The sequence below is a fragment of the Microtus oregoni genome, unplaced genomic scaffold (genome assembly GCF_018167655.1).
Source record: "Microtus oregoni isolate MIOR12 unplaced genomic scaffold, Mior012 000044F_ref0000062, whole genome shotgun sequence".
Classification (NCBI taxonomy): domain Eukaryota; kingdom Metazoa; phylum Chordata; class Mammalia; order Rodentia; family Cricetidae; genus Microtus; species Microtus oregoni.
In genome coordinates this window covers 18,701,524-18,721,601 of record NW_024543218.1, presented here as the reverse complement: position 1 = coordinate 18,721,601, position 20,078 = coordinate 18,701,524, and the positions used below count along the sequence as shown (strand labels likewise).

Here is a 20,078-nt window from a genome sequence, read left to right as displayed (position 1 = left end):
AAATAAGCTAAAAAAAGAAACTTCACATTTGGGGAATTATGTCTTTGGAAAGATGGTCAAGAATTTTCTTCTTGAAAGTCATAGGAGTCCTTTGAAAACATAGATTCTAAATAGTGCGTAACAAAGTTCCCCTGCACTGACTAGGAAATACCGAAGGTCTGTATCAAAGACACAGCAGCCTTCACAGTGAGGTGACGTTGTGTGGGCATTAAGAATGCTGCATTCTCAATGAAATTTACTTTTTTTTTTTTTGAGACATTTTCTCTGTGTGTCCTTATCTGTCCTGGAACTCACTGTTGACCAGACTGGCCTCGAACTCACAAAGATCCACCTGTCTCTGCCTCCCGAGTGCCGGGATTAAAGGCATGTTCCTCTATGCCCAGCTGCAATTTACTTTTTCTATAAATAGAAGATCTGTTCAAGAGATGAGAATTTACTGTGGTAGTCACTGCGACTTTCCAGAACCCATTTCCACCAGTCAGAAGGTAACAGTTCCTCTTGCCAGTGATTGAGATAGAGAATGGCACTCAGAGCTGAGTTACCAAGAAGTTAATAAAAACCAAAATTAACCATAAATCAAACACAGGTTTTATTTCTCACCCATCTGGGGGAGGGTGGTCCAAAGCTCAGAGGGCAGGTTCCTGCTGTCCCCAGGGCCCGAGCTCCTTTAGATCTAGCTCCACCAGACTTTGACCACACACTTGTCCTCACAGGTCAGGGTGATCGTGATGCTTCAACCACCATGCTTACATTCTGGAAATCAAAGGGAAGATGGAGGTTAAAAGGAAACCTCCCAAAAGTTCTGCAAATTTGTAAACCATTTTCACTTATATAATGTGGTTTTCAGTTTTGTGTTTTTATGGAGTTCTCTGTGTGTGGATGTATGTGTATGTATGTGTATGGAATTTCTCTGTGTGTGGATGTATGTGTCTCTGTGTTTTTTTCTTTAGCTCCCCCCCCCATTTGTTTGTTTTGTCCTATTCTGGATTGTTTTGTTTTATCTTAATTAATTAATTAATTTCAGGTGCTTGCTTGTTGTCTAATGAGAGAGAGCAAGAGAGAGTGTGGGTTTGAGGGGATAGAGAGGTGGGTAGGATCTGGGAGGAGTTTGGGAAGAGGAAACCATTATCGGAATATACCGTGTGAAAAAAAATCTAAAAACAAAAGAGGTATTCACATTTCATCATTCCCTTTTAAGTGGATGATCTAATTATTATTGAAAATAATCATTTTCTAATCTTCTTACTGGGTCGTACACAAGATTTCATCCTCCTTTTTCCCTTTCTACCGTTTATTCCCTCCCCCTTCTGGGTCTGAATGAGTCTCTCCTAAACCTACCAGGTCTGTGCAGGTGGATTGAGAGCAGGTGTGGCCAATATTCGGATGCCAGAGTTCAAACAGGATGAAGAGAGAATCTAGGCCAGGGTATTGTTGGGAGCAGTGAAGCCCCAGATCCTGAATTTCTTGTAAACAACTTGTTTTCCCCTGATCTGAGTGCCTACAGCTGCTCTGAGCACGAGACCCTCAGGAGTTCCTCATGGCAGGGGAGTGGTTTCTGGTGGGTTTGGCTGGGGCGTGGCTATCTCTATATAAGTTGCTCCTGAACACAATAAAGGGGGCATTCTTGGGGCATTCTGGCAACAAGGATGACCTGTGTCTCTGTACCTGTGTCTTTGTATGTTTCAATCTCCAGCCCCTTGCCCGGTTCACAAACTGTTGTTGGCGCATAGAGCGCTGACGGGTGCCGTGCGCTGCAGGGTATGTTGCCCTGCATGAGATGTCATGTCAGAGGCTTCTGAAGAGGGTAAGGAGGGTGAGAGAGAGAGGAGTCCAGGCTGGGAAATGAGATTTCAAGCCACTTAGGGAGAACATCTTAGAGAAGATGTAGCAGCTAACCTGGAAGACTGACTATCTTCCTGGGAGTGGATTTGTTGAGTACGTACACTAGGAATGACAGGAAGAGACCAAAGCACAAAAAATAAATCAATAAATTAATCAATAAATAAATAATAAAAGAAGGGGGGGCTGGAGAGATGGCTCAGTAGTTAAGAGCATTACCTGCTCTTCCAAAGGTCCTGAGTTCAATTCCCAGCAACCACACGGTGGCTCACAACCATCTGTCATGAGGTCTGGTGCCCTCTTCTGGCTTGTAGGCATACATGTAGACAGAATACTTAGAATACTGTACCCATAATAAATAAATAAATCTTTAAAAAAGAGAGAGAGAGACCAAAGCACGATAAAACAGAAAATCAACAGTCAAACCAACCAGAACACCGAACAGTTTGATGTGGAAAAGGATACCTAGCTTCCAAGACATTTTTTTTCTTTTTTTTTTTTTTTTTTTTGAATTTTCGAGACAGGGTTTCTCCGTAGCTTTTTGGTTCCTGTCCTGGAACTAGCTCTTGTAGTCCAGGCTGGCCTCGAACTCACAGAGATCCGCCTGCCTCTGCCTCCTGAGTGCTGGGATTAAAGGCGTGCACCACCACCGCTCGGCTTTCCAAGACATTTCTTTTTTTTTAATATTTATTTATTTATTTAGCATACAATGTACTGCTGGCAAGGAAGACACCAGGTCTCATTATAGATGGTTGTGAGCCACCATGTGGCTGCTGGGAATTGAACTCGGGACCTCTGGAAGAGCAGCCAGTGCTCTTACTCTCTGAGCCATCTCTCCAGCCCCTCCAAGACATTTCTTAAGTAGAATATACCATTGCATCAAGTGAATGCTATCAGCGCAGAACAGAGGATTGGTACAGGATAGTATCAGCTCAAGAAACAATAGCCTTAATGTCATCATAAGGACACATCACGCAAACCCAAATGAAGACATACCACCACATCTCCAGAAGTAGGAAGGTTGTGGACATCAAGAAAAGACTAACAGGCTGTCCCAAACAAGGGGACACTAAAAAGCTGTGACAAACATTCCATGCTGCCTTCCCCTGGGTCCTTATCCTGTCAAATCCATTACTAGCCCAACTAAATAAATCCGAGACTTTAGACCCTACTGATATATCAGAGTCAATTTCCTGATTTTGATGTGGACGCAATAGCTAAGAAAATGTTCTTGTCTGTAAATAAATGCATACATGCTAAGGTATGTGGGGGGAAGTGGACACCAGTCACCAATTAATCTCATCATTCAGAGTGAAATATTTTCTGTAACTCTGATTATTTCAGAATGAAGACATTTTTAAAGCAAAAATTTTATCAGTGTAATTGTTGTTTCAGAAGGCTTGAAAGCGGAGTTTTTCCTCATGAGAGGTTATCCCCTTCAGTTGATGGTCCGTGTTCTTCTGCAGACTTTCAGCAGTGATGTGCGTGGTTTAAATCGAAACGCTGGATAGACACAAGGGTTTGAAACTGTATTGCATTTCCCCACTGCAAACTGCAACAGAAAGCTGCATACTCATTAACCTTGCTGGGTGAAGGTCATTCTCCAAAACTGGCTAAAAATATCACGTAGTGAAAAAACAGAAAGAAGCATAATGGAAATTTTTACCTTTTTTTTTTTTTAACTACCTTTTCTCCTGAACAGGAAACTTCCATTAAACTAGCCTCAGGGGGGAAAAAAATCTTAACACTAAACTTATCTTTTCCAAAACTATCAATCATATGACTTTATTTTCCAAGGAAGCTGATGACAGAGATGTATGCCAATTACAGAGAGATTTTCATTCGGAGGTATATGTTGACTTCATAAGAATCCTTGTGTGTGCCTTAAACAGCACTTAGACACATAACAGACACCTGAGTGTGTGAGGCAGATTTTCAATGCCCCACTGCCATGTGCTCCGTACACAGATTTTTTTTTTCAAATTTCTGATCACGCAAGAGAAATATCTAAAGTAATTCATTAAATTCTTGGCAGCTAAGTCCCAGCCCCGTTTTCCCCTGAAAGCTGCTTTTGCTGGAGCCGAGGTCTCCCAGTGGGTGCCTCCACAGAGGGGCTATTGTGGACGCTGCCTCTCTCTGCAGGAACCCAGCTAGCTACCCAGGGTCTGGAACAGAAAACTGAGTAAGTAAAACGCCCATCTCCAGAGAAACGTGTGCCCTTTTGAATGCTTTAGGAAAAGACATTCGATTGGAATTAAATTGTCCGACGCGATGCCCAGCTCAGGGGAATCTGGCGTCCTTGCTGCAGACTGTCCCCTGGGGGAGGACGGCAATGACTGCCTGAATCACACCGTCTCTACTCTAGGAAAGACTCGACAGTAGAAATCTGTGGTGACGATCGTAAAAAGACATATCTCTCTCACTCAGGACATCACTCCTGAGTGCTTTCACCTGAGCGTGGTTCGGAGTTTGTTCCCAGCGGCTGCGTGTCCTTCCGCCTGACTTTGCTAGTTAGGGCCGGGACGTGTTTCCTGACTCCACTTCCCCACACAGCCTCTCCCACCCCAGTTTCCGCCCCGTGCCTCTCTCTTTGGTGTCTTTGTTCTCAGCACAGAATAGTCCCTGCAAGCCTTGGTCGAAGTTCTGTGGGTACACAGTGACTCACTGGCTAAAGATCGCCCTTCCTCAAACGGCTTCCCTTAAAGCTCCAGCTGCGCCTTATTTTTTTCTCGTGAGTCACTGTGTACAAGAATGTGATCTGGCCTGGGTAACCGTGTCATAGAAAATTCTTTTGAAGGGGATTTTGATGTTACAAGAAACCAAACCTTTGGAGCCTTCTCTGTGAGCTTCCTAATACAAGAGGGTGCAGCAGTTAGGCACCAAAATGCCCCCCTCGGCTCATCTCAAAACCTCTATCTTCTAACAATCATGTGTGAAGAGATTTGCAAGTGATCATTAAAGGTGTCTATTACAATCTCACTAATGTTCCCAGTTATGTTTGATACTATATATGTGTACATATATATATGTGTGTGTATACATATATATAGAGAGAGTATATATAGAGAGAATATACATATATAGTGTGTATATAATTATAAATATTAATATTTAAAGCCTCTTCATGCCCAAAACTCTATACCATTGCAAACTTTGAGCCTTTTCACCTCCTCTGTCATACAATATTTCTTTAAAACCCTATTTTGTGGAGTTTGGGAGATTGCTCAGTTGGTAAAATTCTTTCTGCGCAAGCATAAAAACCTCAGTGCAGAGGACCCAGCAACCATTTTTAAAAAAAACACAGATGTGACCTTGTTAGATCTCAAGCGGGGGTGGGGGTGGGGGATGGCCTAGGTGCCTATTTAACATCAAAGCAGACACTGGCCACCTGGTTCTCCCTGTGTGCCTGTCTCTACCAGTTATAGGGGCTTCCTGGCTGGCATACCCATCCCCTGCCCCAAATTTCTCCAGCCTGGGACTGGGCTACCCTTCCCTATATAATCCAACAATTTTGCTATGTTGGTTCTTTTTTGTCCCTTTTGATTTACCCTTTGTCCTCCTGGCCTCTTGGTTTGGCTCACCCCTCTCCTTCCCCTCTCCCCATCTCCTCACATGGCCCAGTCAAGTCTGGCTGTATCCACTCTGGCCTCGCCCAGATGATCCTGCGCTCTTCCTTGTGTCTAAGGTAGACGTCTCCTCCACCATTCCTAGGAGCAGTCATGCCCTTCAAGTCTGTAACTCCAGTGGTGGAGGTGCAGGGACCAGGAGGCCTCTGGAGAGCACTGGTCAGTCTAGCCAACTGGGGAGCTCCAGGCTTTGTGGGAGATGCTATCTCAAAAAAACAAATTGGAGAGGGACTGAGAAAGACACCTGACTTTGACATCTAAACCCACATGTATAACTATAGACTCACACACAAGCACACCTACACGTGTGCATGAACATACACACACATACGCACACACACACACATACACAAGGTAATCTATCTCAATCATTTCTGTCTGCTGTAAGGGAGACCAGGGTGATAAATTAGTAGTGACAAGAAAAAAAAATTAGTCTTTTGCAAGGAATTAGAGCATCATCACCAGACTCAGGATGATGGCTCAGGATGACGGCCACCATCACCAGACTCAGGACCACGGCCATCATCACCAGACTCAGGACCACGGCCATCATCACCAGACTCAGGACCATGGCCACCATCACCAGACTCAGGACCACGGCCACCATCACCACACTTCGGACGACGACAGCCACCATCAACCAGTCTCAGGACAGTGACAACCAAAGTCTCCATGTCACTCCTCCTGCCCCATCTCTGGCTTCTCAAAAGTCCTTCTCCTCTGCATCCACGCTTAGAAGCAACTGAAACATTCTGTGACCAGTGTTGTCTGATAGCATCAAAGCCATGTCACTTAAGAGAAAGCCTGATGCTGACACAGGCTGACCAGATACTCAGCTGCGTCTCAGGAAAGTAATAAATGCCAGGCACTGAATGCTGGCAGGGAGGGGAGCCAGAAATATCCTGAGAACTAAGGCCTGAATCTTGTCAGGAACCTGCCTCTGCCAGTTCTGTGGTACTGGAAATGTCACCTAAGTTTTCTAGACTTGGTTTTGTGTTTGTAAAATAAGAGGTAGACATGATGCTGCACACCTGTAATCCCAGCATTTGAGATTACGGTAGAAGCAGGAAGAGCAGATGTTCAAGGGCATCCTCAACTACACAGTGAGTTCGAAGCCATCCTAGGATACAGGAGACTCTGTGTCAAAAAAAAATTAATTAATTAATAATAAGACTGCAGTAAACATTCTTTCTGTGAGTCGTTATGTACTGGGTCAAAGCACTCCAGGACAGCATCCCAGGTCAGCATCCCAGGTCAGCGTCCCAGATCAGTGTCCCAAGTCAACATCCCAGGTCAGTATCCCAGGTCAACATCCCAGGTATGTTGCGGGAGGTCCTCCCACTCCTCCAGCCTATCACCGCTGAGGTACCAGCCCACTGGGGCGTGGTTTCTCTCCCTTTAAAAAAGCGGCCACTTCCCTCTTCTCTCTCTCTTCACTTCCTGCTCCACCTGCGACTAGACTCCTTTCCTGGTTGCATAGAGGGCTGTTGCCTGGGACAGTGATCTGTAAGTTTTTTTCCCCTTTAAATAAATACCACCCTAATAATCATAACCCCGAATTGGTGTGGCATTGTTTGTGACTTACGCCTTCATTTTGGCGCCCAACATTTGGTTTTAGAACCTCTCCTTTCCCCACTCGCAGCCGCGAGTTCGGCTTGGCGGCCCCAAGTTCGGCTTGGCGGCTGCGGGCTTGGTGGGTGCAAGTTCAGCTTGGCGGCCGCGGGCTTGGCGGGCTCTAGTTCGGCTTGGCGGGAGCCCTCCCCTTCCACAGCCGCCAGCGGCCTTGGACTCCCCACGTGGATTTAAACTCCACAGGCCCGCGTAGTCTCTGGCCGCGTGGTTTGCTCTTTTCTGAGTCATTTTTAAATCTCCCTTGCAAGTACAGCTCTTAAGTGGCACGAACCAGAGCACGTGGTTGCTGAAAGCTGCAACCCCTCAGGGTGACTTGTTCCGTCTCAGGAATTGATTTAATTAGATTTATTTTGTTGAGAAACTTGCATTTTCCAGTTTTTAACATCTACTAAGGCACTGAAACAGGACCATGTTTTCACCGCGACTCTGCAACAGCGCCACCTGCTGGATAATAGGTAATATTGCAGTTTTTGTTTCTAACGCAAATTTTACTGCTTTGTTTTCACTAATACAATGGATTAGTAAATTTATATTTACTAATACAATGAATTACATCATACAAGGTTTATATGATTATGGGGATACCTTAATTTGCTTGTTACTAGCCTTCAGTTTTCTTTTCCATATTCTATCATTAAGGAAGAATATGGCACTCCTAAGAATGATAGAATCTTTACGAACTAATAATGAACAACTAATTGACAGGATTAAAATTATTGAAAATCAGAGGTTATCTGAACAAGTGGATACTATGACAGACAAAATTGATTCCATATCCAAGGGTATTAGAAAGTTACCTGAAAGGGTTCAGGCTGTTGAATTTGACGTTCAGACTTTATCACAAAGTTTTGATAAGGTAACAGACAGAATGTACCTCCAAGATGGGAATCTACATGATATACAAGAAAAGTTTAAGGAGGACATGTTATCTTTGAAGGAAAAAATTAAAGCTTTGGAATCACAGGTGCAGAATGGGGACCAAAAAATTGATACCTCAGTGAAATCACTGGAAATATATACAGGTCAGGAGATTCAGGATTTAAGAGAGACAATGATAAAAAGATTTGAAAAGATTGGGGAAATTATTGCAGCTGGTGAACAGAGTAAGGAGGCACAAGGACAGGATACAAGGCCTCCACCAGCTATTAGAACTGGCTTACCCAGGGTTCTAGCGACATACCCTATACTTAATTCTGAAAAAGCATCAACTTCTAAAGGCTCAAAGGGAGTCAGAGAAGCTAGATGGACGCCAATAGCAATGAATGATCTGAAAGAAATTAAGCAAGCTGTTGTTAATTTTGGCTTGCACAGTGCATATGTAAAGGAAATGATAAGGACTTGGGCTTCTAATGCTAGAGCTACTCCCCATGATTTCCATCAGTTAGTGTCTGCAGTTTTAGATAATGGACCTTCCTTGATGTTCGGAATTTATTTCAGAGAAGAATCCAAACATATGGAACAGCAAGGAAGAGCAAAAGGTATTGAGGTTTCCCAAGATCAAATTCTTGGTGCAGGAGAATATGCTGATCCACAGGTCCAAGCTCTTTATGACGATGAAGTACTGTGTCTATGTCACCAAGCAGCTTTAAATGCTTGGAATAGGATACAAGATCCAGCAAAAAGGGTTGAATCATATACCAGAATTAGGCAGGGACAGAGAGAACCCTTTATTGACTTTTTGCAAAGATTAATTAAGGCTCTGGACATAGGGGTAACAGACCCAGAAGCTAGACGAATACTTCTTGAATCTCTAGCTTTTGAGAATGCAAACATAGAATGCAAAAAGATAATTGGGCCTTTAAAGTCTAGATCAGCACCTATGGATGAATGGATTCAGCATACGATGAATGTTGAGACGTTTAGCTATAATGATGAATCTTGGGTAGGAGAAGCGATTTCCAAAGCAATGAGGAGACATCAAACTGCCAGGTGTTTTAATTGTGGTAAATTAGGACATTTGCAAAGGAATTGCAGGCAAAGAATTTCTAGGAATAATATCTCTTCTGGGAATGACAAAAATAGGAGACCTCGGCCTTCAGGTATATGTAGGAGATGCGGTAAAGGCAGGCATTGGTCCAACGAATGTAGGTCAACAACAGACAGACGGGGCAATCCGATATCATTGGGAAACTCCTTGGGGGGCCTCTCGCAGGCCCCCAAGCCAACAGTGGCCCAGTCATTCCCAGTCACAGTGGAGAACGTGCCTCACCAAGAAAATTAAAAGCCCCAATTTCTGCTGTAAAAAGTAATACTGGTCTAAATGAAGAATTACGTGTGGAGGATGAGTCAAAAAACCCAATAGGACAGAGTAAACGTATATTTTGGCAGACTTCTATTAATGATCAAAGACCAAAGCTAAGAGTCTGTATAAATGGCACTTTTATTGAAGGCTTATTAGACACAGGTGCGGATGTAAGTATCATTACCCCAGAATCTTGGCATCCGAATTGGCCTCTTCAAGAGGTAGATGTTCAGTTCCTAGGAATTGGAACCCTATCTCGTGTAAAACAAAGCACAAGATGGGTTGAATGCATAGGGCCCGAAGGGCAAATAGGAAGACTAAGGCCATATATAGCCAATATTGCCATAAATTTATGGGGCCGTGACCTGCTACAGCAATGGAATACCCAGATTAACATTCCTGTATTTCCAGGAACTCATAATTCTGGGAAGGATATGATGAGGTATTATGGAAAAAGGTCACCAGCCATTCAGGCTGTACAAGAACATACAGCAAATACCAAACCTTTAGAGGTACCAACGGCCCTACCTTTAAAATGGCTAACTGAGAAGCCAATATGGACCAAACAATGGCCTCTAGCTGAAGATAAACTACAGGCATTGGAACAGCTGGTGCAAGAGCAACTAGATGCTCACCATATTGAAGAATCAACCAGCCCTTGGAATTCTCCTGTGTTTGTTGTAAAAAAGAAATCTGGTAAATGGAGAATGGTGACAGATCTAAGAGCTGTCAACAAAGTAATTCAACCTATGGGCCCACTACAATCTGGAATTCCTTTGCCTTCTCTGTTACCAAAAGGATGGCCTCTTATAGTTATTGATTTGAAAGATTGTTTTTTCACTATACCGTTACAAGAAAAGGATAGAGAAAAATTTGCCTTCACAGTGCCTACTTATAATAATTCTCAGCCTAATAGGAGATATCAGTGGACTGTCCTCCCACAGGGTATGCTCAATAGTCCTACACTGTGCCAATATTTTGTAAGTAAGCCATTGGAAATAATTCGTAAACAATTCCCCAAGTCCATCATTTATCATTACATGGATGACATCTTATTATCTGATTCAAATAAAGATACTTTAGAAAGGATGTTTGAAGAAGTAAAGAAAGTCTTGCCTAGGTGGGGATTACAAATTGCCCCTGAAAAGATTCAAAGAGGAAATTCTATTAATTACCTAGGTTACAGAATAGGGTTAGAGAAAATTAAAACGCAAAAGGCACAAATTAGGAGAGACCGGTTAAAGACTCTTAATGACTTCCAAAGATTGTTAGGAGACATTTCCAGTCTACGACCAGCTGTTGGGATAACACCTGATCTAATAGTTCATTTAAACAAAACCTTAGATGGTGATAAAGATTTGAATAGTCCAAGAGAACTGACAGCTGAAGCAGAAAAGGAACTGACAATGATTGAGGAAAAATTACAGGAGGCACATGTGGATAGGGTGAACCCAAATCTTAGCTGCATCCTAGTCATATTGCCTTCCAGAATTTCTCCTACAGGGATTCTAATGCAGAGGGAAGATATTATTTTAGAGTGGATATTTATACCTAATAAACCAAGTAAAAAATTAAAAACTTATGTGGAAAAGGTCTCTAAATTAATTATAAAAGGTAAGCTGAGACTTCGTCAACTAGCAGGTATAGACCCAGCAGAAATTATAGTGCCTTTTACTACTGAAGAAATAAAAAAGTTATGGGAAGACAATGAACCGTGGCAAAGAGCTTGTGCTAACTTTTTGGGAGAAATTAATAGCAACTATCCCAAAAGTGATAGACTTAATCTCATAAAAAGAACTTCTTGGATTCTTCCTAGAATTGTACGTGATGCTCCAATAACTGGAGCCCGTACGTTCTATACTGATGCAAATAAATCAGGGAAAGCAGGTTACAAGTCAGATGAATTGAGTAAGGTGGAACAAAGCCCTTATAATTCTGTCCAGAAGGCAGAATTATATGCCATTCTTATGGTGCTAAGGGATTTTAAAGAACCTCTTAATATAGTTACAGATTCACAATATGCAGAAAGAGTTATCTTGCATATTGAAACCGCTGAATTTATACCAGATGACACAGAGTTGACTTCATTGTTTATCCAGGTACAAGACATAATCAGGAACAGGCTTTGTCCGATGTACATAACACACATCCGGTCCCATACAGGTCTGCCTGGTCCTCTAGCCCAAGGCAATGCTGAGATTGATCAATTATTGATTGGAAGTGTGTTGCAGGCCTCGGAATTTCATAAGAAGCATCATGTCAATAGTAAAGGCCTAAAGAAAGAATTTTCCATTACTTGGCAACAAGCTAAGGACATTATAAAGAGATGTCCTACTTGTTCTTTCTATAATCAAACACCGTTGCCTGCAGGGAGTAACCCAAAGGGTACTAAGAGAAATGAAATCTGGCAGATGGATGTGTTCCACTTTATGGAATTTGGTAAATTAAAATATGTACACCACACCATAGACACGTATTCAGGTTTTCAATGGGCTACTGCCCTGAGCTCAGAAAAGGCTGATTCAGTAATCACACATTTATTGGAAGTTATGGCCATCATGGGTATACCTGCGCAAATAAAGACAGATAATGGTCCAGCATATGTATCTAAGAAAATGAAACGCTTTTTTGATTATTATAATATAAAACACATTACAGGTATACCAAATAATCCTACAGGTCAGGCAGTTATAGAAAGATCAAATCGTACTATAAAGGATATGCTGAACAAACAGAAAGGGACTGAAAATACCCCCAGAAATAGATTACATAATGCTTTATTAACCTTGAATTTTCTTAACGCTAATGAGAAAGGAACGACAGCAGCAGAAAGACATTGGATAATGGAAAAGTCTGCTGAACTAAATCAACCGATTTATTTCAAAGATGTGCTGACCTCTCAGTGGAAGCCAGGAGATGTGCTACGTTGGGGAAGGGGTTTTGCTCTTGTTTCCACAGGAGAAGAAAAATTGTGGATACCATCAAAATTAATAAAGTTTCGATTTGAAGAGGAGAAACCTCTTGGAAAGGAGAAATGACAACTCATCCACAACGATGATATTCATACAGGTGGTAAGAAAAACATATAGAATGGGGGCAGGGTTCTGTTCTTATCTCCACAGGAAAACACTCATCTTTGAGAAATTCAAGGGACCCTGCATGTTTGGATACTGACAGATGGAAAAATACCTGCCCAATAGGAAATATGAAGACAACTGAATGGATTGTGTAAGTAATATTAAACCATATTTCTAAATTTATAAAGCTGGTTTTGAAGTTGGACTTTGGCTCAGTCCCTCTCCAATTCCAAGCCTGTTAGTAAGAGAAAAACCCAGAGTTTCTGGAGTTTCTGTCTCATGTCAAGAGCCATGATATGGGACAGAAAGAAATATGAGTTTAGAAAACATCTTTGCTTTTCTTCATATCTATCATACTTTTCATTGAATATATCTATCATGTCTTTCATTGAATATATATATATATGTTTATATATGTCTATATGATTAATGTTTAAGTTTTTCATAATGAACAATGAGTTTTTCCTGAAGTGACATTTGAAGTTTCCAGGAAGAAGATGGGGCCCCATAACAACAACTCCACCTGGTTGATATGACGTCATGATACTGATAGCGCTACTACAAGACCTGCTTTTGGTACCAGCTGCACAAGACAGTTCCAACTTGGTTAGCTGAAATGGTGCACATCTTATACAACATTTTGGCCAGACCTGCACAAAATACTCAGAGACTATTGGCAATTTTAAAAGACATTGATCTTGAAATTTAACCATCATTTCACTTTCACAGGATCCCCCAGAAAGAACGTCGCCCCCATGACAGCTGGAAGTAATTCTAGAGGACGACGTCCCCTTTCCCAGTAAAACTTGCCCTTGGGTTTAGGGACATCATTTAGGGGTTGATTATAATTAGTATACGATTGAGGGTTGAGGGAGGAATTTTATACGCTCAGGGATCATTTTGAAAGAAAAAAAAGAGGGATGATGGGATAATAGATTTGTAATTGTGAGTTACTGTTTTTAGACAAATACATTGCTATAGATTCTTGTATATTGATACAAAGTTAAATTATATTGACTATTGTACGCATGCATGTTTCTACCTCTGTTTAAAACATTTTTTTATGTATTGACATATATTGTATTGATATATATATGTATTGTATATATTTACCATATTGCAGTGTACATTTCTACCTCTGATTAAGATACTTATATAATGATTGTGTATTGATATATATTTGCCTACTGCAATGTATATTTGTACATTGTTTATATTTGGAGGTCATTGTCCTCATTTGTTTCACAGTCGTTTATTGTCTTAGTCTTTAAGTTAGATAGATATTGAGAATTATATAGACTAATAGTCATCTAAGTTTGTCATTTACAATAGACTAATCAGGTTCTTTAGATATATAGAAATTATACTCAGTATAGATAGATAATCTTCAACTTCTTCAAAGAGCTGTAGAAAATGGCCTTTAATCTAACTCAGAGTTTTGTGGTAGTGAGACACAATTGCTCCTGGCAACACCACTCTATTCCCGAGAGAATGTTGAGCACCAAAGACACTCCACCTGGAGCCTTTCTTTTTGGCAGAACTGGCGTTTGGGCAAAGAAATGCCCATACCTCAACAACTGACAAAGATACAGAGCATGCATCAATGGATAAAACAGGACTGTCATATCCTGCCAAGACAGGGTAAGATAGTTTTGAAAAGTTGCTTGCCTTAGAAAATGGTATGTCAGTTATGTTAGGCCTTAGCCAAAGTTGGTTGCTTCAACGCTGCTAATGTGACTTTGGGTGATTGCCCAGGTAGCTAGTTGTCTCTGTAATTTGTTGCATGTTTTGGAAGTTGTTTTACTGAACTTCCTAATTACCCAGGTAACATTATTTCCCTTCTCAGATCTTCGATGGGGTTGAAGACTATATAAATGTAGTTACTTTCTCTCATGACTTGGCCAAGTTATTTATTATACAAGACCTAAGCTAGTTAGAATAGGATATTTGTACTTATTGTATATAATTTCATAGTAGGTTTAGAACTCTCTTATTTAAACAAAAGGGGGAGGTGTTGCGGGAGGTCCTCCCACTCCTCCAGCCTATCACCGCTGAGGTACCAGCCCACTGGGGCGTGGTTTCTCTCCCTTTAAAAAAGCGGCCACTTCCCTCTTCTCTCTCTCTTCACTTCCTGCTCCGCCTGCGACTAGACTCCTTTCCTGGTTGCATAGAGGGCTGTTGCCTGGGACAGTGATCTGTAAGTTTTTTTCCCCTTTAAATAAATACCACCCTAATAATCATAACCCCGAATTGGTGTGGCATTGTTTGTGACTTACGCCTTCACAGGTAAGCGTCCCAGGTAAGCATCTCAGGTCAACATCCCAGGTCAGTATTCTAGGTAAGCGTCCCAGGTAAGCATCCCAGGTCAACATCCCAGGTAAGCATCCCAGGTAAACAAAAGCCTCTTAATCTCTTCCACTCACAGACCTCTTTCCAGTTTTCATCTCATCTCATAAACACACCGATATTAGAATAAAGCCCAGGTGCCTCAGGTGGTTGCCTCCACTCTTCCCTGGTTCTCCTCCCTTAGTTTCCGTACCCATCTCAAGGCCTGGATGAGAACTAAAGACTACCCTATGTTGTTGTTCTCTTTGATATTGAAAAGAGACGCCACAAAGCTTCCCAAGGGAAGGTGTGTTTCCCCTGGGAAATACTGATCCTAAGTATGATTCAGCCCCCAATGTGACTGCTAAGCCTGTGTGACCACCGTGCTCTGTGGTCACACAGCTGTAAACCTGGGGGAGCTGGTTGCATCGCTGGGCACTAGGCACCACAGACCGAAGGGATGGGCCTCCTCTGTGGAGCCAGGCCACTGACGGCAGAAACTGGTATACATCACTGTCATATCCTGAAGTCATATCAAGTGAAAGACAGGTTCTGTTTTCAGAAATTGGTATGTGTCTGAGGAAGGAGGAGCTGAGCGTGGGATAGCAAAAGCCATGAGTAGTCAAAGCACAGCTCAGTCCTGGGGTCGGAGTTGCGCCGGCGTCTAGTACATTGCCTGCGCTTCCGGCTCTCCATCTCACAGTGGGAGCTCTGAAGGCAATGAGGGAAAGTGTCTTAGGAGCAGAAGGAGAGAAGAGGATCCCAAAAGTGAGAGATCAAGTCCTTCCCAGGCCCTCTGGGCCCTGTTCCCTCCTCTTGGGCCTGTTCCCAGGCTGTGTCACTGGGTGAAGCCACAGAGAGAAGCTTTGTTTCCATAGCTCACAGTAATCACAAGTTGGAATGCCTCCCATTGGAGCATTTGATGTGGAATGAACTGAGTCGGAGGGAAGAATCATAATTGTCCCTAAATACTAGGTCCTAAGCTGGGCCAGAAAGATGAGCACCCTCTCATGAGTCTGGGGATAAGATCTGGGCCCCGCCCGCTGTCCTTCAAACTTCTAGACTGTCCAGTTCCTCACCTCAGGGTTCTAATTCCAAGAAGCCCCTTCTGTAGGCATGGAGAAACTGTTAAAGGACTGGGTGCTGGGCTCAAGCCCCAGAGCTTCAGATCTGCCTTTCTCCTGAGTCCCCAAGTGGTGCTGATGCTGGTCTAGGGAAGACACCTCACACGTGTGTGGCTCTGCTGAGCACTGAGTATTATCTCACTCTGGATTTCTGGCTCACACACATTCCCTGTGCTTTTTCTTACCGTTCCCCACGCCGCTGATGCTATTTCCGCAATTTCCGAGAAGTAGATGCTGCTTTCCTTCTGGAAAAATAATGAAAGCTTAATAATAGTTAAAAAAGATACTTTGGAGGAAGCTGGTGCCCGCCGTATGTCTCTAACAGCCCCGCTGTTTACATAACTGACAATCACACCGTAGGGATTGGATAACTGGACTTCATTTTCTCCTAACTCTTTTAGGAAATGTTTTATTAGCATATATTAATCATACCCAATGATTGATTTAATCGTGAGTGTATTCGTTACTTTTCTGTGCTGATAAACACCATGGCCAGAGGCAACTTGGGGATCAAAGGGTTCATTTAGCTTAAGCGCCTGGATCACAGTCGTCACCAGAAGAAGTCAGGCAGGCGCAGAGGCAGGGATTGTAGAGGAAGAATGTTCACTGGTTCACTCTTCTTGGCGTGCTTTACTTGTTTCCTTAGGCAATCCAAGACCATCTGCCCAGGGTGGGGACCTCCCACAGAGGGCTGGGCCCTCCCACATCAATCGTTCATCCAGAAAACGTCCCCAGAGAAAGGGCTATCGGGTAAGCTGATCGAGGCAGTTTCTCACTTTGGTCCCGTCTTCCCAGATGATGGCAGCTTGTGTCAACTTGACAAAACTAAACAGCACAGTGACATTTTTCAAACTTTCCCTCCTCCCTGTCACCCATGTGTGTCCCCCTCAGAACCACGGGTCCCTTCTCTCCCAATCAGCACCTTCCTCTGTTTTCAGACCCAGTTATTTTCCTCAGGGTCGCTACCTGATCTGCGTTAAGCATCCAGTTACAAAGCCTGCAGGTCACCTAAGAGGAAAGCCTCCATGGAAGAGCTGCGCAGACCAGACTTGCATGTTGTGGGCCTGTCTTCAGGGGGTTATCTTGATGGTTAATTGAAAAAGGCCCAGCTTACTGTGGGTGGCCAAGTAGATAGATAGTCCTGGGTTGTTTAAGAAAGACACCTAAGCGTGAGCCTGTGCATGAGCCAAAGAATGAGACAAACATTTGTGAACTGAAGAAATCCATCCTGGATTCAGTGATCCATTATGGCCGCGAATCAGAGAAATACGAACACGTGCATGTTGACCTTAGGGCTGCGGCTCACTGTACATTCCTTCCTTGGCTCACCCCTTTCCACCTGAAGCCTCAACACAGATGAGTCTAAAGGGCATGGGCCCGTTTTAGAACTCCATTGCTGACTGGGTATCCAATTCCCAAACTCTCCTCTTAGACATTGGCACTGGGTTCCAAATCACAGAGCACAAAGAGACTTAATGAAACTGAAGAGAGCAATAACGGACTAATACGTCTTCACTAACATAGTGAAGAATTTGCCAAGAGCTGCAGGACTGTTCTAACAGTGATGTTTCCTTGTAATTAGACTTCTCCGTGCTCTGAGGACTTCACAGGCTCTCGAAATGGATTTCTGCAACGTTCCTCTGAGGCCAATAAGGAGCAGGTCTAATTATGTCCTCTTCACACATGGACAGGCAAACACAAGGAAATCCAACAAAAAGGCCCGAACGGCTCCAGAGCAATGCCCCGCTCATTCCCCCGCTCATACCCGCCTGTTTTCTTTCATTTGTGCAGAGGGAACTCGGAAGGCATTGTTCTCTCATTTTTTGCTAAAGTGAGAAATAAAATCCCACCGGGTCATCTGAAGCGATGAAATGATAAGGCTGATAAATCTCGGCAGTAGCGGTCTATGCCTGTGAGACCAAATTTGATTTCTAAGGATAACACGATTGGGGCTCTCCAAGGCTGAGCCGGGTCGGCTTGGCTCAGCCCGTGCCACCCTGTCTGATAAAGCGGCAGACAGAATGGGTGATCAGAAACCAATAGACTTGCGTGACTGCGGACCTCCGAACGCGTGCCCCGTGTGGGAGGTCTGTGCAACTGCGGGTGTTTCCAGATTATAACAGGTTTAGGAGATGTGCTGTGGCTGGCCAGAGCCATATTACTAATGCTACAGGACAAAGCTCCAGACCCCAGGAAGGAGAGAAACACACCCTAAAGCCTGTGCTATTAACCTTCTTTGCTACTGTGCCTTGTTTTCTAGAAGAGATTCATACCACAAAAAAAAAAAAAACTAGGCCCTTTATACATCCTTAATTTTAACAATCTCAAGGCCCGGTAAATGACAGTGGGCGGAGTGTTTGCTAATAAGTGCAGGGACCAGAGGTCAGGTCCTCGGCACCCAGGGAAATGTGGGGTGGGCGTAGCGGCCAACTATAATCTCGGGGTGCGAGATGCGCTCACAGGATCCCAGGAGCAAGCCAGCTAGCAGGACTAGCTGAAAGAGTAAGTTCTCTGAGCTCAGTGAGGGTTTGCCGGGAGAGAGACAGAGATGCCTGACTTTGGCCTTGGGTTCACACATACCCTTCCCTGCCACATGCACGTACATACACACACATGCACACACATATGTACACATAAACACATGCACACCCAATGCAACCACACACACATGTACACACCTGCACTCAGGAGCGTGCGCACACACACACATACACATACACATACACACCCAATGTAACCACACACACATATACACACCTACACTCAGGACCACACACATATACACATCCAATGCAACCACACACACACATGTACACCCTGCACTCAGGAGCGCACGCATACATACACATACACACTTAATGCAATTACACACACGTACACATGAGTGCACACACACAGGAACGCACACATGCATACCACACACACACATACAAACACACATTTTAAAATATGTTTAATACCCTCACCTTCAAGCCATGGACACGAAAGCAGAATTGTAATCAGGCTTGGCCATCTTTGGCCCTTCGGCTTCTGTAAAGCCCAGCATGACCCCCATGAAGGCCCATAATAGTCCATCTCTTCTTCTTGCCTTTCACCTACAGTGGCTCCCGACAGGCTGCTCTTCCCACACACCTCCCACGTCAGAGGGCTGGAGGCTGCAAGAAATAACAGTTAGCTAGAAGTCTCTAGCTATGAGGGTTCAGGATGTCCCTTTTCTGGGTGTATTGTTCTTTGTCAAGTACAGTACATTTTGAAATGTGGAATTCAGTTCAAAGATGAGACAGAAATGAATGAAACTCTCAAAAAAGGCGGAAATGATGGGGGATGGAACTTCTGTTCTACAGGGTGTGAATTCAAAACCCAAAGATCAAAGGAGGGTTTAAAGTTCTCACGAGTGTGCTCTTCCTCCTGACGATGGTAACAACTGCATGACAACTAAAACCATGGAAAGACACAGCAGGTAGCTAAGGGCTCAGCCGCCAAGAACACTAGCTGCTCCTGCAGATGACTTGGTCTTGATTCCTAGCACCTACACAGTAGCTCACGGCGGTCTGTAACTCCAGGTCCAGGGCACCCTATGCATTCTTCTGGCCCCCACAGACACCAGATATGCACATAGGGTACAGGCATAACTGTAGGCAAAGCTGCCATTCACATAAGTATATATGCTATATTGAATATGTTTTTAAAAAATAATAAAGAAATGGGTATGTTCTCCTTTATAAATGGATAATAACCCTTCTGTTCAAATTCAGCTTGCAATCTAAGTTACATGGTGATGAGCTCCTCTGATAATGCCTTGGGTTCTTTTAAGGTCTTTGGTTATGGTTGTTCTTGTTGTTTTGTTCAAAACCATTTGACACCATCCACATTAATGGCCTGTCCATCAACAGTCTCCATTTTTCATAAGGTCATGAGTTCTTGGTTCATCATATCAGTAGGTTCTAGAATCTGCAAATTCAACCAGCTTTATATGTAAAATATTTTTAAATTGCATCTGTGCCAAACACATAAGGACATCTACATAGAGAGTTTGAGGGAAGCCAGGGACACATAGTAAGACAGCGACTCAAAAACAAATAAATAAACCTCCCCAAAACAAAACAAAACCAGTGTGATGATCCTGTCTGTAGTTCTAGCACTTGGGAGACAGAAACAGGTGGACCTCCTCTGGAGCTCAAGGTCAGCCAGGACTTTAATGATAGAGTGAGAC

General features: G+C 43.2%; 1 long non-coding RNA gene across 1 annotated transcript; it reads right to left on the bottom strand.

The window, feature by feature from the left end:
* Nucleotides 1-587: 587 nt before the first annotated feature.
* On the bottom strand, nucleotides 588-19,005 carry LOC121434633. Its single transcript, XR_005972496.1, has 3 exons — nucleotides 18,832-19,005; nucleotides 16,051-16,110; nucleotides 588-753 (listed from the first exon to the last, which is right to left on the bottom strand). It is a non-coding gene; the product is annotated as an uncharacterized LOC121434633 (long non-coding RNA).
* Nucleotides 19,006-20,078: the final 1,073 nt, after the last annotated feature.